The sequence below is a fragment of the Camellia sinensis genome, chromosome 7 (assembly GCF_055761805.1).
Source record: "Camellia sinensis isolate YWXY chromosome 7, ASM5576180v1, whole genome shotgun sequence".
Taxonomy (NCBI): Eukaryota; Viridiplantae; Streptophyta; class Magnoliopsida; order Ericales; family Theaceae; genus Camellia; species Camellia sinensis.
In genome coordinates, this window is record NC_138967.1 from 175257679 (window position 1) to 175271960 (window position 14282).

Sequence of the window (14282 nt, forward strand, 5' to 3'; positions counted from 1 at the left end):
TGTAATAATGTCACCTTCCTATTATTTTTGTAAATTTCAATTCGTTGTAAAAGTCCAGCTACGTTTTGTCGCTGACTTTTTGCTGCAACTGTTATTTGTATTTGCAATCTTATTTAATTACCAACAATGCACGCGGATTGCGTTTGGCATAAAGTTGTAGTTATAGTAATTTTGGACTCATAGTTGTTACTTGTCTTGTACGTCTGTCATTTTCTTGGTTAAAGACTAGAAAGGAGATTGGGGAAAGGTGGAAGGCACTCCCCTCTGATGAGAAAAAGAGGTTTGCGAAAATGGCTAAGGCGAGCGCTGAGGAACACGCCAAACTAGTACCATGTGCACCGAAGTCTGAAAAGGTCATTACGTACTTCATGTTTTCGTAAATGCATTTGGCTAGGTCCTGCTTTGCTGACATTGTTGGTTGTATTTTTGTATTAATTTAAGGGTAAAAAATGTGCAGGGTAAAAGACAACTCCGCATATCATTGAAGTCAATTGTTGAACTAGTTAACCGATTCAACGAAGCACAAAAGCAGGCAGTCATTGACATTGGGTTTGCTGGCCTCCTGGGGATGAAGTGTACACGTATAGATCACGACTTGTGCGCATGGTTGGTACAGAACTTCGATCCTGACAGTAGTTCATTGAATGTTCATGGTTGTCAAGTCAGGCTCACGTGTAAGGCAGTTAATGTTTTATTGGGAATACGGTGTGAAGGCGATGACGTGCAGTTGGCTGGGTCATTAGAAGCATATCCCAATATCTACGATGAGGTTGGAGTTGTTAACGGAGTCATTCCTTTGAACAAGTTGAGACTTTATCTGACCGAGACTGCTGGTGCGGAGGATGAGTTTTGGCGGAAATTTGTGCTGTACGTGTTGGGGGCCATGTTGTGTCCTACCACAATGACCGGGTTGAAGCCATCGTTCATTCATGCCGTGAAGGACGTGAATCGTATGTGAGCTTGTAATTGGGCAAAGTTGACACTGCAATTCCTTCACAATGGTGTTCGCAAGTATAAAGGTCATCGCGGTGTAACTGGATGTGTTTTCCTGCTAATGGTATGCCAATAACTTGATTTTTTTTTCCATTCCCCCCTTCATGTGTTTCATGCATTGTTCTGTCATGGTTCAACAAATTGGCCTTGATTGGGACATACAATGGTACCTGCTTTGTGAGTACGACAAACAACACTCTTCTTGACCAAGTATGGTACTTGCAGAAATATATTTTGTGTGACTACCGTCATGAATTTAAGAACAAAGAGTACAGGGCAAAAAGTATGCCAAACCTCAATGGAGGAACCAATTAAAACTACGTTGCGAAGAGGGGAACATGTACATAAATTTTTTTTCTTGGTTTCATCAATAAAGTCCGTGGTGTGCTGTACATTTTTTTCCCCAAAAAACATTGCATGATATGTGCCTATAAAGTTGACAGCATCCTCAACAAAATCGGTATGCTATGTACGTTCCACTGCAAAATTGAGAATAATGAATGTCATTGTTACTGAATATAGTTCATTTTTGTGGGAAGAACAACTTAATTATGGTGTGCCCCTTAATGTCCACAGCTGTTGTACCTTGATTGTGTTTGTCTGAGCTTAACTACGACGCGGTCCACACCTCGGCTTCATGATTGGGGTGATACCCAAATACGGGAGACGCTGCGACGTATCAGAAGGAAGCAAAATTTCCCAACAATTGCGGTAAGCACTCCTACCACTGTGCACATTTCACACCATCGACCCACTTGTCTTCAACATACAATGTCAGACTTCATTTATGCGTTTCTATGATTATGTGGAGTTTGATTACAGTAACGCCGATGATGCTGACATGGATGCATGCCATGTCGAGAACCAACAAACATGACAGTACAATGAAGTCCGTATGAGCAATTTGGAGTCCGACATTCGCGAACTGAAGGAAATGATGAAGCAAGTTCTCCACAACCAAACAGATTTAATGGAGATGTTGCGACATTTCGAAGGCAAGCAAGTTGTTGGCAATGACAAGGTAATCCATCCAAGCATTACGCAATTTTCACACAGTTGAGCCACATCATTTGAAGATGGTTTGTAAGACTAACTTAACGAATGTGTATATATGATTAGGTGGAAGGCAATGATGTGTGTATCATTAACCTCTCCTCCAATGTTGCTCAACTGAAGGAAATGCTGAAGCAACTGCTTTAATGTTTCAGTTTGGGCTGCAACGAACCGTTCACTAAACAAACCAATTTATGTGAACTGAAGCAAATGCTACACCACCTCATCGAAGGTATATTCTCTACACCGCAACCGGCAGGCGTGCCCAAACAGGGTGTGGACCCTGCTGTTGGAGTCGAGGCGCATGACGATGGCGTGGTCAAACCATCTGACGAAGTTAACCCAATGGAGTGTAATATTTCAGATGTACAAGGGGTGGATCACCAACAACAGATTTTGAAGGGAACCTTGGCAAGGGACAAAAGTCATTTGCATGATGGGCACAAGCTGAACATCGAAGAAGGTGGGGACAACAACAAGAAGGGAGGCCTTCAGTCAGGGGAAACATATGAAACTGAAGATAAATACAGTCCTGACCTTCAGTCAGTGGGCGTGAAGAACGTGGCGTGCGATGTGCATACTTCTCCTACTAAGCTTGGCAAACCATTGGGAGCAACTGGAATCGTTAGAGGAAGTGCAAAGGGAAGACGAAAAGGAAAAGGAAAAGGAAAAATACGCGGAAGTGGAGTTCAAGCCACTGAGGTCGGGGATATGCAATTGTGCATCGATAGCAAAACAAATAGTGGAGTTGACGACAGCAGTTCACCTGTGGATGTTGATGGTGTGGACAACGTGAACAAGGTACAAATACTGCCTTTAATGCCCCACAAGTTCTGAATACCCAATTCATGCCCACATCAATAATGTGAATCAGTAATTTTACAATCATCTGTGTTGTATTGTACTAGTTGTCAAAGAATTGCATGTTTGCAGTTATGACTGCTGCCATATGTTAGTACACATTTCTAACAAACTCCACACCAAACATCACAAGTTGGGAAAACTCTGAGGCTCACAGTTTTTACATCATTTCACGTTCTTTTTTATGACTACCGACCTTGTAATGTAAGCTTCAATATTTTTATGAAATGTGTACTGTTAGTTGGCTGTTTATTTTTGTAGGACTCGTTGACGATGTTGGACAGCGAAGGGTTGTTATCGACGGAGGAACAAAAACTTCTTCACTATGTATTTGACGATAGCAAAAATGAAATGTATTGTTTCATTTACTACTTGCAAATTTTAAATGACAGTCCACTGTGAAATAACTATCGTTCTAAGGATCATTTATTGCTTGTAGGGACATTGTTGTTTCCATGAATCTTCATGGACGGGCATGTGAAGTTGGCACCCGGCGTGACATGCGCACGCTCAAACCAGGGTCGTGGCTATCCGACACTGTAAGTGTTGGCTGCACAAATATGAATCTGTGTTTTTCAGTACCCCTGAACTCAGAAACCTTTCTAATCAACTTGCCTTATGTCTTGCATACAATGTTCCAACCAATCAACTTGGTGGTGGTGCAATTGACTAATCGACAGAGGGATTTACACAATGACGGGAGGCACACTGATTGGTTCTTTCCCGTATATCTGTCGGTAAGTAAGTGTTTAAAGCTACGTTGTGTATTGTGTATGACATATTTTGACAAATGTTTCTGTCAATGACCTTTATGCATTACACATGCAGACTTTGATTCTAAATAAAGATATGCAACCTCTGCACCATGAACATATCGTCACATCATTTTTCGGACATGACAGATACACTGGTGCGATTGATGCCTGCCAGAGGGTAATATCAATGTTCATCCCGTTATATTAAAACGAAAATATGAAAGCCATTACATGTTTGCATGGCCTCTAAACAAGGTCTGCTGTTGTGTTTACGTGTAGATTTACATGCCTTTCAATTACAGAGGAGTGCATTGGTTGTGCATTAAAATTGATATGGTGGACCGTGTAGCCTACCTATTCAACTCAGTCCCATCCAACCGACCGAACAAAAGGAAGCTAAATGCAGCTAAAATTTTGGAATGTCCTTCTGGTGCATTTCTGAACACTACAAAAAACTTGAACATCCTTTACGTAAACCAACTTCAACCTTGTGGAACAGGTTCAAACTATGCACGACTTGCTGTAACTACACTTTGGAAATGATTATGTTACAGACGTGCATAGCTTCCACCGCTGCATGTTAGATGAGAGGCCAGTACAACAACTGGACGAGTAATCCACAATCCCTCCCTCACATTAATGTTTATGCTGCATGACTGACTTAACGAACCTATTAAGTATTGACGACAACTTTAATGTGAAATTATTTTTGTAGCACGTTTGACTGTGGGATGTTCGTCATCAAATTCATGCAGCAACCTGATTTAAGCCCCGGTCCACACAAGGTACATTCTACCGCTTAATTTCAATTTGTCAATCAAATCCTTCCTCGTATGTCCTGCAATTTTAACTGATTTGTCTTATGATCTTTCTGTACAAAGTTCGCTCCCTCTGTGCGTCATAAGTTGTTGGTTGACATCATTATGGATGTCAATAATGCAAAGATCGCAGAGTACCGGGAGTGCCTTCATATGAGCAATGCCACAAGCTAGGCCAGTGATGGGAATGGGCTGCCAGTACGCCAGTAATTTGGTGGCAATAGGACTTAACTAATTTTTTATTCTTTAATTTCAATATGGATGTTAATTATGGCTCCCCAGTATTGTTTTTGCTGGACGATGTAAATATGGACCAACTGCAAAGTGCAAGTCAAATGTAAACATGGATCAAACATGTCGATGTGGCTGCTGACTTAGTACTATTTTCTTTACGCATGTTTCTTGTTCGGATGAATGCGACTGTAACTGTATATAATTTACGGCTGCTTTTGTTACCGAAGTTAATTTATAATTTAATTACAAAAAAGGGAAAATTAATTTTCAAAAATGAAAGAAACCACATTATAAATGAAAACTCAATACTCTTCGTAGGTAAGTTATATATCAGCCCATTAGCACATATGACTCCAGCCAAAACAAAACTTTCATGGCTTACAGGGAAGGTTAAAAAAAAAAAAATCAAATCTACATATCTGCTGCATCATCAGCAGCGTCTTCTGAAGAGTTGTCCGTACTGTCTGATTGACTGTCCTCATCCATTGTCTTATCAGACTTCGCTTCGTCCGCCGCCAATTTGTCATTGGTCAGCCAATCAACGTTCTGCTTGATAGCGCCGACTTGCCGCTCCAAACTTGACAACCGTGCGTCCACTTCATTCAGCCTTTCGTAGATAGCTTGCAACAGCTGGAATACAGGAGCAACATGAGCTTCAACAATAGCTTCAATCTTGTTCAAATCGGACATTTTGTAGGAATATGTGTATGGTTTATTTTACTGACTACTTTTTTAAAGGAATGTACAGATTCATAATATTACACAACACTATGCTGTAAGTATTTGTAATGTATGGTACATGACTTGTATGTTTGCAGAAGACCTCATGCATTGTGACATACATCGTATTAATTTCTCAAACTGGCCGAATTTATCTTGCAAAAATTGTTCCTTCTTGCATGCACCAAGTCATCCGTTCAGTACCCCTGATCGTCCATTATTTGGCATTTCCAACACATATGCATTGTACCTTCCATCAGTACTATCCCACTGTCATTGATTTCCACACCCACAGTTCATCATACATTCACATTCGTCATTTGTATTTGTGCCCCAACCCAATTACATGTCTACTCATCCATAAAGGTTAGCAAAATTGCTCTTATCAGATACATATGCCATTCCAATTGCACCGAACCTATTAAATGAAATACCCGCAGTCATTAAGTTGCTTTTACGCAGTTTGGGTAGGTGTTGCCACCAAACAACAATAAGTGTGTTCAAATCTTTAAACCTACCACCAACGTATTAATGACTACGAGTTTAAGGTAATTTAACATTTATAACCAACCATAAAAAAGTTTGCAGCCAGTGTTGTTTCCTTTGCATTTGGGTTTGTTTTTGCGTCCATATATTCTTCGTGAACCTGCGAAAACAAAGTTGGACTCAATCAAGAACCTTCACACCTATAGATGCACACCACGGTAGACGTGGTCGTGGACAATCACTTGCAACGGCTGCCAGCTCCCGACCGAAGTCACCAGAATTGGATTATGCAGGTGGGTATATCGATTCCTTCGGTGATCGACGTTTCTTTGACACAGGGTTCCCACTGTGGAGTTTTGAACCTCTACAGGATTACAACTGCACCCCAATACAAGATGCTTTCCTGGGGAAGTATTTTGGAATTCTAGTTTCACTGTTTGCCAAACGAGTTCAGTGTGAACACCATTGTCGATGTGCTTTTCTGAAGGTCACAAAAGCCCGATCGGTTGAAATGCAGCGGCAATTCCCTCATGTCAGTGACTCCCAACTTAGGCATCATTTGCAAAGTGAGGTTGATCAGATGACTCGTCGACTCATTAGGAACTCACGGAAAGAGGACGCAAAGGCAGAGTCGAAGATACATGGATCGAACCCGGCATCTGCGATCAAGGCTATAATGGAGGATCCTGCACTGGTGTCGGACCCTGACCTTTCAGATTACTCAGACTCCGAGGTTGTTGATTTGAGCGAGGATTAGTAGACCTGGACATGTGTATGACATAGTAAGCGTAGTCTTGTAAGATGGCATCGTCGCGCGAAAATAAACGACTTAGAAACTAACAGACCGTCATACTCTGCTAACCATTGCAACGATGCATGCGTTAATGTCTTCATCATGTCCACTTTGTTGAAGGTATTTTTTTGGGTCACCGTCCTTGACTAAAAGCTGTCTTATGGTTTTTGTTGGTACAATGACAAGGTAATTTTTTTGTAATGTCAATGATCGATATCAGAAACTATCATTAACCTATGTTTTGTTGATTACTTCATGTTTGTGAATCGTTCAATATGGACAATAAGGTTTAAGTGTCGGAATCATTGACTGGAATCACAAGATGTAATTGCAAACAAAAATTGTGCACAACCAGCCAACGGTCTCATACACTCTTAACATCAATATGGGCACAAAATGTTTTGTTTTTTCAAACACAACGGTTGTGTGGAAGCATACCCCATGGGGTCAACCTGTGCATTAGCAATTTTTCTCCCATTGTGCATTGTTATGAACTAATCAGCTCCCCTTCAAACAAAAAAATATACAATAGACCATACAGAAACAGAGTATTGATATTCATTAATGAAGAAGTCAGCACGATGGTGAAGAAATGTACCACGCATTCTATATCTGCTTTCAACTTGCTAACAGATAATAGTTGAGGCCACAGATAAGTGACAAACAGATACTAGTTGACAGATAACAGATTTTTCCAAATCTGTTAATTACAAACAAACCTGCAACACATAACAGAAGTTGTTCATTACAACCAAAATTCATGCACCCAGATAAGAGAACCTGCAACAGATAACAGGCCACAGATAAGTGACAATGCACCGACAAAATTCAGTCATCCACAAAGCATCCACAAAATTCATCCACATAGCATCCACAAAAATGAATCCACATACCATCCACAAAATTCGTCCACAGATCTGCCAAATAGCATCCACAAAGCTCTTACAATGACACCAACGTTTCTCAAAATTCATTACAGACTAACATTATAAGTTATATCATAATAACTTATAAAATTTATTCTGTACATTCATTCCATAATAAAATTCATTCCACAAAGCTATTAAGTAAGTTACATAAGTTACATCATAATAAAATTCATTCCATAAACATTACTTACATCATGAAGCACAATACAACAAAAACTGGTACAAACTTCCATTCAATTTCTCAAAATACAAAGAAGTACGAAAGTTACATGATCAAGTACAAAATGATAGAAGGGCTGTGCTACATCTCCCGAATTTGGGGGCCCCTAATCCCCCGAAAAATCAGAACAAGGCAAAAAAAAAAAAAAAAAACATGTCCAAAACGACGTTGTTTTGGGCATTAGGGGGATTAGGGGGGGCATTTTTGATTTGTCCCCCTAATCCCCCTAATGCCCAAAACGACGTCGTTTTGGGCATTTTTTTTTTTTTTGCCTTGGTTTGAAATTTAGGGGGATTAGGAGGCCAAAAATTAGGGGGATGTAGCAAGGCCCTAGAAAATATAATGAAATACACCATCACTTTGATAATATTTTCTATCCTTTTAAGCCTTCGACCATGGTCATTTCCCAAGTCATGAAGCCTCGTCCTTACATCGTTGAAGTGTTCTACTGTTAAAGCATCACCAGCTCTAGTGTTGGAAGGGATTGTGGACATAACGCCTTCATCATCTTCAGCCACGAACTTGAAGTAATTGCAATGGGGAGTGGGAGTGGTACTCTACAATGTATGACAATCAGTTAGTTGAATACGACAAATATTACTGTGGCTACTAAAGGATTAAAATTTCCAATACATACTTACATATTTTGATAGGCAAACAAAGCACAAACGCCCTTCATTTCCATTCTTATTGTTCTGACAATACGTATGGCAGCGGTTCTTCCACAATTGTACAGCCTCGTTTGTAATCTTATGTTGCTAATGTTAGAAGAAGAAGCCATTTTTTAAATCTGCATACATAAGAAATTTGTAGTGCTCTGCTATGCTTCTGTTTGATGGGGTTAATAGCAGGTCTAGTTTAATTTGAGGGACAGAGTGTGTCTTTACTGAAAACATCTATTTGTTCAAACTGCCATGTTTAATAGCATTTGCACAGAGGTTACACAGACTAAATTGTTAATAGCATTTGAACAAACATCGTAGCTCAATGTACACACATAGCATTTTGAAACTGAACAAATACAGCAGTTTCAAACATAGCATTTGTGATTAATTACACACATGTTACACACATAGCATTTTCAATTTGAACAAACATGGCAGTTTTACAAACATATCAGTTCAATGTCAAGTAAATTATCAATCACACATGTTAAACAACTATTATCAACAAATCATGCTGAAGTGAAATGATTAGGGGCAGATTGTTGGAGACTGTGATTCAGTAGTTATCAAACTGAAATAGTTATCAACAAATGACACATGTGATTTTCAACAAAGCACACTGAAATACTTATCAACAAATCAGTAATAGTTATGAACATTTAAGTTCAGTTTGATAATAGTTATCAATTTTGATAATAGTTAATTCAAGTCACGTAGCTAACACATTAGTTTATAGCAGTTCATTACAACAATTCATGCGTGATTGACAACAAATTCAGCAAAATCACATTATCAATCATACATTGAAAATTACACAACTATATGCATTCGTTCAACTAATTATCAATCTGCATAATCATACTATGTTCTGCAAAGATGTGATCCTTTCATTTTATGTTGGATCAGTTTCTGCGTATTCATACTACGTTCTGCAAAATTTATACTTTAACTCTAAAAGGTAAATGCATAAATGTTCGTCACAATATGTGCCACATTTTTCAAGCATACCATTTATCTATCTGCATAACAGTAATTTTCAAATCTATTTTGTGAATCACAACCCTAACTTTTTTATTTCAGCGTTTGGAGGACAAACCTGGTTCATCTATGGCCTGAAAGCCCACGTTATCGTCAACAAATTCCTTCTCTACAGCCGATGGTGGTCGCGGTCGAGCTATGGTTCGCGAAGCAGAGAAAATGAAGGCTATAGCGGTGGGTTGGGTTTACGAGTGGGTGGCCGTCGGGAGTGGTCGCCGGTGAGGCTGGGTTCGGTGGAGGAGGAGTGAGTGTGACAGTGAGGGGGAGTGAGAATGAGATTGAGGTGTATACTCTGTATAACCTGTATAGCAGAGCGGGAAAACGAAAATTTATGTTTGGTTTGCATTTGGGAGACGAGTATTAAAGAAAAAAATTTCTAAAAAATTGTTTGGTTTGAGTTTTTCTAAAAAAAAATTCAAAATCACTTTCTCTCTCTTACACATCAATCAATCACTTTTTCTCTCTCCTCTCTCCTTCCCAATCACTTTTTCTCTCACACACATCTACTCAAATTCTCCCAAAATATCAAATCATCCCAAACTCCCAAAAAAATAACTCTCCCAAAATACACAACCAAACAAACCAAAAAAAATTTTAAACTCTCTCCCCAAATTTTTTTTCAAAAACAACTCTCCCAAAAACAAACCAAACAATCTTTATTTTAATTTTTAGTCCATAAGCCAAAAAATCACTAACAAAAGACAGTATGAATTAAGATTGGGACCCCCTTTCCCCGTACGAGGATCATCTCCTTGCAAGCCCCTCCTTGCGCCCGTCCTTGTAGAGCCTTCAGGCCTACTTTTAGGCCCAATTTTGATAATCCGAACCGTTCATATTTTATGATTTATTCAGTATATCATACCTGTAAAAAATCAAGTTGATTTATTCACTCTCTCTGCTTCCAACTCCCTCTAGAGCCTCCCTTTCTCCTCCCCTGCCTTGGCGCGCTCGCCCTCCAGTTCCCTCTGGAGATCGTCCACTCTGCTATCCGCCTCGTCCTTTTGCCTGACCAGCTCCTCATTATTGCTCATAGCCTCTTCATGTCGCTCGACCGCGACAGCGCAGGCTCTTTGGGCCTCGTCCAACTTCTTCTGCTCGCCAGCAAGTTGGAACTCGAGCGACACAACCTGGCGGCGTGTGTCTTCCAGCTCCGCCTTAACCGTTTGCAGCTCAGTGTGGGCACTCTCCCAACTTGCACTCTTCTCCTTTAACTTTGCAAGCTGGGCCTTGGCCTCATCTGCCTTGAGTTTGGCAGCCCCCACCTTCCTCAGCAGGGCCCCTGCTAAGGTGGTTACCTCCATTTAAGTGGAGTATAACCCCCTTAGCAGCTCAGCCTTGTTGAATCTGGAGGCCAAGCGCAGGGCTGCCTCTTCTACAATCCCTACAAGGTGATCTGCCTCTGCTCTGGCTGGGCCTTCTTCTCCCTCCAGCCGCCCCGCCACCGCACGAGCATGGTAGATCGCCGTGGTCCCACCGACTCCTCCTTCTTGAGGTACAAGACCCCCCTGAGGCTGCCCCTCCCTCCTTGGCCCAGGGCCAACAACCTCATCCTCCACTTGCCTTTCGGGGACGACCTTTGCGACCCCTGCGGCGATCGCCGCCACCACTGGCACCACCTCCATGACCTCTGAGGCAACATCCACCACTTCTGGGCCACCTACCCTTCCTGGGGCCCCCTTCACTTCTCTCCCTTCAGACAACACGACCGCACTGGTTTCTTTCACACTCATCTCCCTCCTCCTCTTCTGGGCAGGCACTTCCTCACTCTGACTCACTCTCTTCTTCTTCTTTCCCACGCCCAATGCCTCCATCTCCTTCAACGACCTCTCCTTCAAAGGGTCTGCTGGGGGCGGCCGCGGCACAAAATCGCCCAAGTTTTTCTATCCCAAGAGTTTGGGGCGAGGTCGAATCTGCTCCCTCGCAACAGGTTTTGGTGGCCGGTCGGCCTGGGACTCTTTGAATTGCTGGGCTTTGGCAAGAATGGCCTGATCCTCTGCCTCCTACACCCTTCTCCTCGCCTCCAACTCCGCTCGGTCGAGATCCCCACTACTTGGCTTTGGCCCCAACCCCGCCTCAAACAATGCCGACGGCTGAACGAGCTCGTCCTATTTGGCCTTTTCTCTCTCCCTCCACTCCTTCACCCTCCCCTCCGCAGCTGCCCCCAGTTTCAGCTCCACAGACCTAATGGGCACTTTCCACACGGTGCGCGCTCCAAGCCCCCCATTGGCAGACACATAGAACCATCGCAACCGCCACCCCTTGATTGACGACGGTAGACCCGCCACCAACCCCTTCCCCACTGCAGCCTGCAGGGTGACCCACGTCTCCTGCTGCCCCGACGCGTTATAACACGCAAAGAATTAGTCTACTGTCATGGCCTCCCCTCCATTTGCCTTCGGCCACGCACTGGCACAGGCAAGCAGGATCTTCCATACATTAGGCATTAGCTGCCCCGGTGCTACCTCCAGACGGTTAAGCACATCCACCACCACTTGCGGCAGTGGTAACCTCAGTCCACTCTTCAGAGCTTCCTCATAAAGGGAAAACTCCTCTGGCCTGGCGTCAGACGGCCTTTCCGTTGCTGTCGGTAGCAACAACTCCACATCCCTAGGGATCTGGTATTTTTCGCGGATAGCCTCCAACTCCGCCTCAGTAATCATGGATTTGTCAGCCTTCGTGTGCCAATGATCTGGTTCCGCCTGGCTGATTGGCTTTGGAGTTGCTATCATGGTGGAACCGTGGGATCGTACCACCAGCTCCCCCACCCTCTCTGTCCTATACTGCATCGCTAGCTCTACAGCATCGTCATCTCCAAGCGGGTCCACCCTGACAATCGCACTCCCTTCTTCGGCCATTTCTGTGGTATGTCTGCGAATCGCTTCGGCGGCAGGAACAAGGAAATTGAAAAAGTGTTGTAGAGGTGTATTGTGAGCAACAAAGGAATTCACACTTGGAATATTTTGATTTTTCGTACACAGGTAGGTGAATCGAATAATACCAAAAGCCTACAGTTTACCCGTATTCCAAGGGTCCCAATTAATTTTCGCCAGTTTCAAAACTTTTCAAAATCATCCGCCAAAACCGTCTCTTCAACACCCACAATGACCTAACGTTTCGTTTCTGATCCAACGCGTAATCTTCCTCGCTTTTGCGGGATGTGGCCACGTGTACGGCCACGATGCACTATCCATCCCCCTTACCCTGTCTTTTCTACTTCCAATCACCACTTTCCACGCCGCCCCTTGAGCCTCGTGCCAATCCGCCCGTCCTTTACACGATCAGCCCTCCCCACGGTCGGCCCGCCCTCAACGGTCGGCCTTCTCGCGCGGTCAGCCTGTCCTCACGGTCGGCCCCTTGGGTCGGCCTACCCTCATGGTCGGCCCATTGGGTCGGTCTGCCCTCACGGTCGGCCTTCTCGCACGATCGGTCTGTCCTCACAGTCGGCCCCATTGGGTCGGCCTATTCTCAACGGTCAGCCTGTCCTCACGGTCGGCCCCTTGGGCCGGCCTGCCCTCAACGGTCGGCCTTCTCGCACAATCGCCCCTCTTCACGGTCGGCCCTTTAGCTCGGCCGGCAGGCCCTCCGCTCGGCCTTCGCGCGATCAACCCTCCCTATGGTCGGACAATCCTACGCTCGCCTCACCAACTCGGCCGCCCATCCCTGTCGGACCCACCTTCCTCATACATATTCCCTTCGCTGGTCTGAAGCTGCACTCGGGAATGGGAGACTACTGACATAGACAGGCCCACAAAGGCCATGAACCACTATAAATAACCAGAGCCCATCATTCGGGGCCCAATGCATAACCCTGCCGATGGAGTCCGGAATAGCTGGAATCCAATATGGCACCAAGAACCAACAGCATTCAGACACGCGGCGGGTGGAGGACGAGCCACATCAGCAGACAAAGATCTGCAAAGTTATTGCCACTACGCATCACCATTAATGCAGTCCATCACAGCATTTATTATGACAACACCTCTCCGTTGGAACAGGACCCCCTTACCGTGAGCAAGGTAAGCTACAGCATAGGCTTTCGGCAAGGAGAGCTGGTCGGAAGGGACAACGAAATGATGACAAAAGGATATAAGCAAATGTTGTAGACAAGAAAAAGGTTAAGTTCTCTATCTCGAATCCTCTCCCATATACTCTGCTTCTCTTCCTAACTTTCTCGTCGGAGAGTTCGCTGGGGGACTACTCCGTTCCCCGTTGAACTTACCTGCAGGTTATCTGGTGGGCTTGATCATTTGGACACGGGCTGGAGGAGCTTAGACCTGTCTGATCCATTCACTGGGACGAACAGCATTAACACATATAATCAGTGCAAATTTCCTGTCACAAACATCATATCCAAGTACAACAAAATCTATTACTTTGAAAACACAAAAAATTAAATTTAAAAAATATGAAAATACTAAAATAACATAAAAATAGCAACTTCCTAACCACCTTTTAGGGCTGGTTTGGCATGTTTACAAAAAGCCAAAAGTCAAAAAGTCACTATTTTGACTTGAATCACATTATTTTAAGTCACATCACCTCTCACACACATCATTTCAACCCCCAACCCAAACGGAACCCATATTTCACAAAAAGTGAAAAAGTACATTTATTTATATTTAAAAAGTGAGGAAAAAAATTGGACTAAAAAAGTGCAATTTTTGTCTTTGTGGATGAAAAAAATGAGGAAAAAAATATGGATGTTTGGGTTAACTTT